General features: G+C 40.5%; 1 pseudogene; it reads left to right on the top strand.

The window, feature by feature from the left end:
• The first annotated feature begins 6024 nt into the window (after positions 1-6024).
• Positions 6025-11117, top strand: LOC137004270 (zinc finger BED domain-containing protein 4-like; annotated as a pseudogene).
• The last annotated feature ends 1525 nt before the right edge of the window (positions 11118-12642 follow it).

Below are 12642 nucleotides of genomic sequence, written 5' to 3'. Positions count from 1 at the left end.
ACGAGTTTACTCTCAAAACATTGTGGCGATCTGAAAAAAAGAAAAAAAGGAAAAAATGCATACAAATTACTTTTCCCAAATGGGCGGAAATTAACAATCAGGAAGTAAAGAGGAAATGGTATAAAAGAGAGGGGAAACTGAAGGAAGAGGGGTAAAGAAAAACAAAAAGGAGAGAGAAAGAAACGTGTTGGTTATTGAAGTGGGATATGCTACCTGAACCGAAGGCCTGCCATTGTTGTTGCTGGATTTTCTGGGCGCTGACCGGGTGCAATCCTAAAGTGACGAGAGGAACTGAGCTCTGCACTGTTTGCTTGCCTGGTGCAACATACCTCCAGCTACCTCCCAGTTTGACTCGCCTACTACAGGTATTCGCATTGATTGGCTCCAACATCTTCTAACCTCATGGCAAATTGCCTAACCTGTTCCTTGGCAATCGGACGCGATCGCAGAGTGACGGCGGAATGTTTGATCTCCACATGTTCGTCTGCCGGATGCAACGTAACCCGAGTTTGACTCGCCGGCCCAGGTATTCGCATTGACTTTCACCCCACGCCAAATCTCTAAACTATTTCCAGAGCTCTCCGTCCAGTAGTGTGGCCACTACGCAGCCTGCAACGCAGGACACACACGCACACACCCTCACTACACATACACCGAGCGAGATAATCGCTGGTTTGATTTGTTTTTTTTGTTTTGTTTTTTGTTTCTCTTCTATATTTTGTTTGTTTGAAATGTAATAATTTTCTATGAAAACTGGTTAAAAGGAAAAAGTCGATTGTGAATTATGCAATGTGAATCAAAATGTTTTTGGTATTTTGGTTGTTACTGACGAAAAAATATATAGCCTACAAATTCTGTTGAAAAATGAATTGTGTAACTGTCTTGTGGTTTTCATTTTTTTCTTTAAATAACATTATCTTGAACTTAAAACCTTCATTCTGTGACTGTCATTTAAGCCATTTTGAATGGCATTCATTTTTTTTTTTTTTTTGTATTGGTGGTTTGAGCTGTACCGGGAAACTAAAATTATTATTATTTATTTATTTTTTTTTTTTTGACAAGTTTTGACTTGTCTGGCACCCGAACAATTTAATGAAACTGTAATGCTTTAAATTAAATCGGGGCAGCCACCGTTACAGAAGTGGCGCCCGAACAGGGACTTGAACCCAAACTTTGAGTAAATACCAAAGACTTTGAACTTTGTTTTTGAATTTGTGATCTGCAAACTGGATTTTTGAATTTGTGATGTTTGAATACTTGCTGCTGGGGAACTTTGAACTTTTGTTGTTCATGTTGTTTTGTTGTTCATGTTGTTTTGTTGTTCATGTTGTTCATTGATAAAGTCATTGGTAAGTTCTGTCGAGCGAGGCCCTACACCCTGAAAGAGCTAAAAGAAGAAATGGGTAGTTATTTCAAGACACCTGGAAAAACTGTGAGTGATTTTCAAAGTTTAACCAAATCACCCATTTACACCTCCGCTGCAGAAGGTGAAACAGCCCCCCACACAATGTCTATGTTTCCACTTCCTCCGCACCCAACATCTGTGGTCAAGAGTGATAATTTGAAGCTTACCTTCCCCACATTTGGCAGACCATCGGATGATAGTGATCCTCTGTTATATTTAACCAGGTGTCAAGACTTTATGGCATTACACCCTTTGGATGATGCAGACATTCTGGCAACCTTCCGCACTGTCCTCTATGGAACCGCACGGGACTGGTGGGAAGTGGCAAGGTCCTCTGTTAGCACCTGGAATGAGTTTGAAACAGCATTTTTCTCAGCATTTCTCTCTGAGGACTATGAAGACGAGCTAGCTGAGCGTGTACGCACCAGATATCAAGGAGAAAAGGAGCCCATTAGAGATTTCGCTTTCACTTACAGAGCTCTATGTGAGCATTGGAAACCTTCACTGACAGAGAATGAGTTAGTTAAAATGATACTAAAAAATATTAAACCATACCTCGCCAGTCAACTTCGCAGCAGAGTAAGTACAGTGGATGAACTAGTAAAACTTGGTCATCAGCTGGAAAAAGACAATGCTCAACAGTTGCATTATGATGAGCGGACAGTAACTTCACCTAAACCTACCTCCAACCGGCAAGCTGAAAGACCAGTTGTCCAGTGCTGGAGATGAAGGTCAGCATCTACCTGGAAACTGTCCACAATACTCCGCTTTGCCTTCCCCATCACCTCAAAGTCCACATCAAACTGCAGGAAATAAGCAAACTTTTCCTTCTCAGAAGACAGACGGAAGGCCATCCAATAATGCTCTGACTGTCACACCCCCATCCCAGCCATCTGCCAAAACTGAAACTTTTACTTCTAAATGTGAGTCCATACCTCAACAGTTAGTTGTGCCTGTAACCATTGGCCACTGGACAGGAAAGGCTATCATTGACACAGGGGCAAGCTATATTCTTTTACATGAGAGCTTGTGGACAGAGCTCGCCTCTGCTGACACACTCTGCCTTTGGTCCCTTGGACCCCTCTACTTGGCAAATGGTGAGACTGAAGTACCTGTAGGGTGGACACAAATGGATATAACCCTCCACAACCAAGTCTTTTCCATACCTGTAGCCATCCTTTCCTCCAAAGCTCTAGTGTACTCAGTGGCCTTGGGATTGGATTTTATATTCACCAGTGGGCTGCAGATCAATGTTGCAGATGGAAAATATTCTTTCAAGTCCACTCCGAACAACGAATATCCTTTCCAGCCTGGACAAGCTAGCATTCCTGCTAGAAGAATCCTGCATCTAGAAAAGAAAGCAAACAGAAAAAAAGTCAGCCCAAACTCTCTCACTGTTCAGCTCTATTTCTCCACCACATATCACAATGGTATCCCAGCCTCTAGATAATCTGGATGACCAAACTTTGATAAGGACTCTAGTAGACCAAGCACACTTACCTCCTGAAAGAAAGTGTCAACTACTTCACCTCCTAGAGAAAAATCCTTAAGTCTGTACCCTCCAGCTCGGAAGAACAACTGTACTCCAGCATTGTCTTTATACTGTCCACCCTGTACCCATCAAACAGCGTCCATATCGATTAACCCCTAGAGAAACAAGATGTGGTACAAGAACAAGTTAAAGAAATGTTAAAGAATGGTCTCATCGAACCTTCACACTCTGCTTGGGCTTCACCCATTGTCCTGGTTCCAAAGAAAGATGGCAGCTTGAGATTCTGTGTGGACTACAGGAGGGTCAATGCTATCACTGAGAGAGATGCCTATCCTCTACCTAATATTACTGAGAATCCCTGGAATAATACTGAGAATCTTGGAATCCCTTTCTGGCTCAGCTATTTTCTCCAGCATTGACCTCAACAGTGGGTACTGGCAGGTGACAATGGAACCAGAGAGCAAGTCCAAGACTGCCTTCATCGCTCCATCTGGCTTATACCAGTTCAATGTCATGCCATTCGGGCTGAAGAATGCTCCAGCAACATTTCAGTGATTAATGGAGACTGTGCTAGGTGAACTACGAGGAAGAATGTTTCGTGTATATTGATAACATTATCATTTACTCACCCTCTGTCACCCAACACTTCCAGGATCTGCATACTGTCTTCTCCCGGTTGCACACAGCTGGTTTAACCATCAACCTGAAAAAGAGTAAATTCTGCTTTCAGGAACTGACATTTCTGGGACATGTGGTAAACACAAAAGGCATCTCTGCTGACCCCAGCAAAGTAAGGGCCATCCGTTCTTACCTTTCACCAAAGAACCTTAAAGAAGTTCAATGATTTCTCGGACTGGCAGGGTGGTACCATCGGTTCATGCCCAAATTCTCTTAGATTGCAGAGCCTATAAATGCCTTGAAGAAAAAGGGACGTACTTTCCATTGGTCACAACTATGTCAACAGGCTTTGAGAAATTGAAGTCTTGTCTCACTTCACCTCCTATCCTGGGACATCCGGATCTCCAGCTTCCTTTTGTCGTCTACACTGATGTCAGTGACTCAGGATTGGGTGCAGTGTTGACACAACGAAAAATGCAAGGCTTGGAGGAAGTCATGGCCTATGGCAGCCGCAAAAGCGGAGATTAATTATTCAGCTACTGAAAAAGAGTGTCTAGCAATAGTGTGGGCACTAAAAAAATGGCAACATTACTTGGAACCAAAACTCTTCACCATAGTCACAGATCATTCAGCTCTTCAGTGGGTCATGAATTCCACAAAAACCACGGGATGTCTAATCCGTTGGGCACTCCGTCTGCAGAAATTCGACTTTGTAGTTGAGTACCAAAAGGGAAAACTCAGTTAAGCCCCAGATGCTTTATCCCGTATGCACTCTGCACCTGGATGCCACCTGTACTCCACTCAGAAGGAGGAACCTGGATTTCCAATTTCAGCAGTACACATCTGGGAAGAACAACACAAAGATCCGGAAATTACCAAGATATTTCAGTCACTAGCAGAAAATGATTCTTCTGAGCAAGACCAATACGAAGTAATTGAAGACAAATTATATCACCAAACTCATCTGAGAAATGGACAAGTGCACTATAGAATCTATGTTCCTGCCACCCTTATCCAAAACCTTCTACAACATTGTCATGCCCATCCCTTAAGTGGTCATTTGAGAATTTACAAAACTTACCAGAGAGTACACCAGGTCGCCTTCTGGCCAGCCATGTGGACATCTGTCAAGCAGCATGTGAAAAGGTGTATAAAATGTCAAACCTTGAAAAGTAAAAGCCGCAAACCTGCTGGGAAAATTCAACAGACCACCACCACTCGCCCAAATGAGATGTTGGGAGTAGATATCATGGGTCCTCTTCCTCGCAGCCCCCAAAGATATGAATATCTACTAGTGTTCGTGGATTGCTATTCCCGATGGGTTGAATTATTCCCCTTAAGAAAGGCCACTGTTCAAACTGTCGCTGCCCATCTCAGAGAAGACATTCTCACTCGTTGGGGGGTACCTGATTTCATCCTGTCTGATTGGGGTACGCAGTTTTTGTCCGCCGTCTTTCAAGACATCTGTGCAAAATGGAAAGTCACCCAGAAAATGACTACTGCATACCATCCACAGATAAACGAGTGAACAGAACGTTAAAACAGATGATTTCAGCATATGTGGATGAAAATCATAAAAGGTGGGACCAACACTTACCTGAGCTACGGTTGCCATCAATTCAGCAGTACAAGAAACCATTGGGATGTCTCCAGCTGAGCTTCACCTAGGAAGGAAGTTACAGGGATCAATGGACAAGCTGCTTCATGGGCAAAATCGTTCTCCTACTGCTCCATCTTACAATGTCACAGAACATCTGGCTAAGTTACAAGCTAGTGCCAGAGAATGCATCAAGAAAGCCTCTGCAAGACAACTCCGTGGCTACAACATAACCCGAAGAGATGTCACCTATAAGGAAAGAGATCGGGTATGGCTGAGACATTTTCCACAGTCAAGTGCACTTCACCATTTTAGTGCTAAACTTGCCAACAAATGGAAAGGTCCCTATCGAATAATAAAACAGCTGGGACCACTAAACTACCGTGTGGCATTAGAAGACACTGGTGAGGATGTGCGTACCACTCTTGTATGTAATCTGAAGCCATGTTTTCCCACCACTGAGGAGTTAAATCAAAAAACGGGAATATATATATATATATATATATATATATATATATATATATATATATATATATATATATATATATATATATATACGTGTGTGTGTGTGTGTGTGTGTGTGTGCTTTTTTAGTTAATCCATTGATGTGCATTAGACTATTAATTGAGTAGTCACCTCTATTATTTTAGACTATGTTTTAGTCATCAGAAAATAATTATGAGAGGTTAAGCTATTGCACATTTCTAACATGTAAATTATTGATGCCAATACTTCCCTTTCCCTAAGCTGTTTAGCTGTAGTAAAATATCCATAGGCTTAATCATGAAACATACTGTGGTCCCACTTTTAACTTTCTCTTTATCTTACCCTCATTGTAGATGCATTCACAGAAGAAGACAACATTTAGAAGTGCAGTGTGGGAGTACTACACTCAACCAAAATGTTGTCAGTATGGTTGGTACAGTGGCAAAAAGTGCCAATACTTCAAACCTGTGGTCCCATCTTAGAATTCATCACAATGACTTGTATAAATCTGCCCAATCAAACAAAGCTGAATCTGAGCAGGGAACAACATCCACATGTCAGCCTACAATACATTAAATTTTTCAGAAACAAAAAAATTGACAAATCTGGATGACAGATCAAAACAAATGGACAAACTGATCACAGAAATTATCATTTCTGACAACCAACCATTCACAATGGTCTCTGACATTGGCTTTAAGCGACTCATGGATGTGGCAGAACCATGATATGCACTAAAAAGTGACAAGTATTACCACACTGAGAAGCTGCCAGAAATCTATGAAAAGGTTGTAAGCAAGATTAAAGCCCTAATCCAGCCAGAGAAGGCTGGATTCTCACTCACTTTTACAACAGATTGCTGGTCAGGATCAACAGAGTCAATGATGAGCCTCACATGTCATTTCATTGACAATGAATGGAACAGAAGGCAGGTTGTTTTGAATGCGAGAGTAATGCATGGATCTCATTCTGGGGAATACATCAGAGACACATTCCTGCACATGCTAGAGGAATGGGAAATTACCAAAAACCGTGTAGCTCTGATCCTGTGTGACAATGGCGCAAACATGGTGAAGGCTTTGAGGCTTGCCGATATTTCGGACCTTAGCTGCACAGCACATACGTTGCAGCTGGTTGTGAACAATGGTTTGGCTAGCATAAGAGCTGTGATAGATGTGATTGCCATGCTAAAGAAATGTGTCACTCACTTCCAACATTCCATCTTGGCCAAGCAGCGTCTGAGAAACATCTAGAGGGACCTTGGCCTACTAGAACACAACTTAATCCAGGCAGTCCCAACAAGGTGGAATTCAACACTCCACATGCTGCAAAGGGCATTTGAACAAAAGCGTGCTCTTAATGTCTACTCTGGGGAACACGGCGGTTTTACATGTCCAACTGCCTACCGGTGGGACATTGTGTCCAGTTTGATTGAAACACTCATCCCAATTGAGGAAGTGACACTAGAAGTGAGCTACAATAACTCATCTGCATCCAGCATCATTCCCTGTGTGACAGTGCTCGAAAATGCTACTTGAAGATAAAAGGCCATCAACACAGGGCATCAGAACGCTCAGGGAGGTAATGAGAGAGAGCCTAATCAAGCGATTCGCCAAACTTGAACACTCAAAAAATGTGGTTCTAGCATGTCTTTTGGATCCACGTTTCAAGAGTCATGCGTTCTCCTCTGCCTCTACACTAAACAAGGCCAAAGAATGGCTTAAAGAAGATGTAGAGGATGCTCTTCAAGAGCAGGTTGAAACAGAGAGAGCCAATCAAGAGGAGCAGGCAGATGGAGAGGAGCCCGCAGCAGAAGACCAAGCCTCTAAAAGGCAAAGGAGAGAAGAGACACCTTGCCATAGCCAAATAGACAATATTTTCAGTTCTCTTCTTGGTCCCCATACTGGTGATCTGTCAGACAAGGACAGCATTGAAGAAGAGTTACATCAGTACCTCAAAGAGCCAGTGATTGACCAGTTCATTTGTTGCTGTTTAAATTTGCTTTAAGTTTTACTTTGTTTATAGAATGCTGTTGATGGATGCTCCCAGCACTTTTTATGTTTGTTGTTATTATTAATATTAATGTTGTTATTATGAACAGTTCTCAGAATTAAAGATGTGTTAAAATAATTTAAAGAGAGTCTTTTTCAGAGGCCTTTTTATTCTTAATTTTGACATTAATTTTCATTTTTACACTAGACACATATCGAAATATATTCACATATTCACATATTCAAAATATCGGTTATCGGTCTCCTTGATCTGTAATAATCGGTATCGGCATCGGCCCTGAAAAATGCATATCGGTCGATCCCTATCACATATGCTTGATTTAAATAAAAGCATCACAGCTCCACATAAGATTGCTGATGAACGGATACCAGATGGGTGGAACGAGTTTCTGGAAGCTTTTGCTGGTTTAAACTTACCACACTCTATGGTACCAAATCATCAGATCAGACGTACAATTAACCCCAAAACAACACAGACTGTGCCTGTTTCATCTAAGAAGAGTAAAAAACAGAAAGTGCGTCCGAGTACGCCATCAACTCCTTCGAATTATTCTGAAGATCAAGTTTTCAATACACCCAATCTGGAACATGGACATTGGTTAAGTTTTAAATCTCTGTGTTCTGTACACTTGTATAATTGTTTATTATTATTATTATTATTATTATTAATAAAAATGATTATTATTATTAATAACACTGAATTAAAATGTATATTAAAAAAAAGAGACAATACTCAAATTTTGTTTTGGTTGTTTTATTTAAAAAAATATAAACATAAACATTTCACCTGTTTGCAGCCACTTAACACATTTGAAAACATTTTCATTACATCAGGAACGCTTTACTTTTTTCACAAATGCTGACACCATTTTGTCATTTTTAACACAATCATCACTATACAATTTCGACACGCAATCATAATCAAACCCCTTTGCCATGTGGTACAGGAAGAACACACAAGAACACAACATGTGTCTGATGAGAAATCTTTGACTTGCACAGTTGAATATTGGACCTCCTTAGAATTGCAAATTAAAAAGTTTTTGATAAATGGCAGAAAACGATGATCCAGTTTGTTACCAAATCTGTCAAAAAAACATCCAACACCATTCTCCTTTATGTAGATGGCTAGCCAGTGCTGACCTGGAACCCATGATGTATGTGTGTTTAAAATAATCATTGATTATAGCTTCCTTAGAGGTGATTTTGGTAGATAATCGCACGGTAGTACACTGAGAAAATGAATGGACATTGCAGGAAACATTATCGATGATAGATGTAAGCTGTACAGTGTTCATTTTTATTGTTAATAGTAATCAACCAGTACCTGGCGGCGATTTGAAACTTCAATTAGACTGTCAAAGACAGAATAAATTAATAACGTTACAGTTCGGGGTAGTGGTTGTCTAAAACGGGCTTCTAGTCTAATATTTCCGCTCTTGATAAGTGATACATGCTGACTGCACTCCTCGTCTGGTGTGAAGTTGAATACATAGAGTGTATAGCTGTTCAGAAAGTCCTCCCTATCAATAGACAGAGGCTGATTTTTAAGATGCCTTCCAGAAGCCAATGCTTACTGGTAAAACTCCCGCACTGTAGAACCGTTTTCATATTCAGGTTGCAAAGGTTATGTAACACGAGACTCGTTTTCTTTACACAAATCAATCGGTCTCATCTTGATACTTCTGTGATGACTGCCATCATATCCCTGTGTGATGTCTTGATGTAGCATTTGGAGTTTGTAGTTGTTAAATATTGCCACATTCTACATTTCAAGGTTCTATTAAATCTCTCGACAACACTCACCTTTAATTCAGTTGGTGTTGTAAAATGCATGATGTTGTATTTTTCCTTTAGATTTTGAAAGTGTTTATTGTGGAATTATTTCCCTTTATCTGTCTGTGCCCTCAACGGTATTCGTCCATCATTCAGTATGGATTCAAAAGCTTTAGCAACCTCTACACCACTCTTGTTTTTAACACACGCGTCCATGCAAATTGACAAAACAGGTTGATCCTCACCAGTGAGCCAGTCTGAAACCTGCTTATTGGATAAACGAACACCTGTTTCTTTTAAAACAGCATCTTTTAAACATTTTTTACCGCCTAAAGAACCAGGGTTAGATGGTGTGTAATAAGTCTTTTTCATTTCTTCAGACATATTGTCACATCAGTCTCCACAAAACAATAACACAGATTGTTTAAGTGAATAGGATATTTATTTTCTCAAACAGTAAAAGAAAACACCAGCATCATGCATCATCAATATAGTGTAGAAATTTTGGTTCCCTTTATATATTATGCAATTTATAAAAGTGTTTGTTATTGAGTAATAAGTCATTTACAAATGCATTATAAATCATTAATAATGCAGTTATAACTGCATGAATAAAAAGGGCGACTTTAATGCAATACCTGCCAAATAGTGAGCCGTTTTTAACTCACATATTATAAATGCTTAATAAATCTTATTAGAAAAATTGCAGTATCATCTGCTAATTGAAAACATTTAATTACATGCCGCATGTGGACGAACTGCTTGACCGGCTTGGTACAGCTCGCTTTTATTCGACACTGGACTTAACCAAAGGGTATTGGCAGATCCCCTTGTCTCCATTATCCAAAGAAAAGACCGCTTTCACGACGCCGTTTGGATTACACCAATTCGTGACCCTTCCGTTCGGGGCACCGGCTACCTTTCAGCGACTCATGGACAAGATCTTACGGCCCCATGCTGCGTATGCGGCTGCCTATCTGGATGACATTATTATTTTTAGTAACGATTGGCAGCGGCATATGCGGCATTTGAGGGCTGTCCTGAGGTCGCTGAGAGGGGCTGGGCTCACGGCCAACCCGAAGAAGTGTGCGATTAGGCACGTGGAAGTAAGGTATCTGGGCATCCACTTGGGATATGGACAGGTGCGTCCCCAAATTGATAAGACAGCAGCGGTTGCAACCTGTCCGCGTCCCAAGACCAAAAAGGTGGTCAGACAGTTCCTCGGGCTGGCGGGATATAACAGGAGGTTTGTTCCTAATTATTCTGACCTCACCAGCCCGTTGACTGATCTGACTTCATTCCCCTGATTTCTCTCTCCCCTTTTTGTTGCAGACAGACGCGTCGGACAGAGGGCTGGGTGCGGTCCTGTCCCAGGAGATAGAGAGTGAGGTGCGGCCGGTGCTGTACATTAGCTGCAAGCTCTCCAAGAGAAAGGCTAAGTACAGCACCGTGGAGAAAGAGTGTTTAGCCATCAGGTGGGCCGTCCTCACCCTCCGCTATTATCTCCTGGGGCGGGAATTCACCCTCTGTTCGGACCATGCCCCTCTGCAATGGCTCCACTGCATGAAGGACACCAACGCGCGGATCACTCGTTTGTATCTCGCTTTGCAGCCTTTTAAATTCAAGGTGATCCACAGGCCGGGTGTTCAGATGGCTGTGGCCGACTTCCTCTCCAGAAATGGGGGGGGTCTGCAGGCCGGACGTTACACCTTTGTAAATTCTTATTTCTAAAGGTTGAAAACTGCTAATTTACACATTTGTTTCTCTGTTATTCAATGCTATTCGCTGTACAGGGGTTAAAAAGTATGTAAAGTTGTTCAATGGATGTGAAAAATGAGAACAAAATACTCCGTCTGTATCGGACACCATCTAGTGTTCATTTTATATGAGTAATCGCTATGTTAGTTTATAATTATCTTAAACAAATAACCACTCCGGCGCTCCCACGCAGGCACTGCAAGTGCGGATGGCCAAAGCCAAATATCCTCAAGTTATGGTGGCCTTTATCAAGATATCAAAAATAATTATTGAATGCATATTAATATTGCTTATGTTCTGTAACGTGCATACGGTCATTGATTTAATAATTTATACAACTGTTAAATAAAATAATACATATTTAGGTGCCTTTATTCAGCTTGTATCAAATATGTTTGGCTTATAGGTGTGATGCTTATCTTTTTTGTAATACTTGATTGCTTCGCTGAATGTTTTAATTTGAGTTTACTTGCATAAGCCATGTTTCATGAGAAGTCATGCTCTGCAATTTTGCGCTGTAAAAGAAAAGTTTAAACTTTTTGTTTCAAGTTTAAAGTTGTTTACTGATACATGCATCAAAAATAAAATATTTCATCAGAAAAAAATATTTTTCTATCTTCTGTGTGTACATTAATAATTAATAAATACATGATTCACATGTGTTCCCTTTACATTAAGGTTCATATTCACAGGTTAATTATGTTTATAACTCATTAATAAATGATTCACAGGTTTCCACTTTACATTAATGTTCACTTTCACAGTTTATTAAAGACAGAGGTAAAGTGATGTAATGAATGAACAGTTTATCTAATTGTAAGATACTAGTAATGTTCACAAATTAATGGCAGTTTTTTCTACCCAGACAGTGTGATTTTTTAACATTCATGTCAGTGTTATATAACATATAACGCAAGCAGGGGCATAATTTCCACTAGGTACAGTTCAAAATCCCGTTCAAAATTCCCCCCTAGTATTGGTACTGTAGGTTTACGATTAGGTGTGGGGGAGGAGTTAGGATAAGGGTGGGGTGAGGATTAGGCAATCTGATTGTGACTTCAAAAGGCAGTAATAATTTGGCAGGGAGTCAAAATTCGGCTCAACACCTGCCCTGTTGAGGTGGGGTACAGGTAAAGTTAGGGACAGTTTTGGTGGTTTTTGGTCAAGCACAATGCAAAAGCATGCATGTAAACAATAAGTGCAATGAATCAAATGATTAGATTAAATGCTAGTACAGTAGTAGTTAAAGACACTTAACTACTCAAGTGGGAATGGTGATTTTTTAAATGTTTTTTTAAACCTTTCTTCTCTGCAGATAAAGATTATAGAAAACTGAGCAAATCAGAGCAGACATAACATGCTTTTTTATGATTAGCTGATGTAATTTAAAAGGGCAGTTCGCCCCACAATGAAAAGCTGCAGTCGGAGAAAGAGCAGAAACAGAAAACAATATTCCTACATATTATACGTAGTCGATAATCTACCTGGTATTGTGTCA

This window comes from Chanodichthys erythropterus, chromosome 17, assembly GCF_024489055.1.
Source record: "Chanodichthys erythropterus isolate Z2021 chromosome 17, ASM2448905v1, whole genome shotgun sequence".
NCBI classification, from domain to species: Eukaryota; Metazoa; Chordata; class Actinopteri; order Cypriniformes; family Xenocyprididae; genus Chanodichthys; species Chanodichthys erythropterus.
The sequence above is the reverse complement of the archived record's forward strand: the minus strand, read 5'-3'. Positions and strand labels throughout refer to the sequence as shown.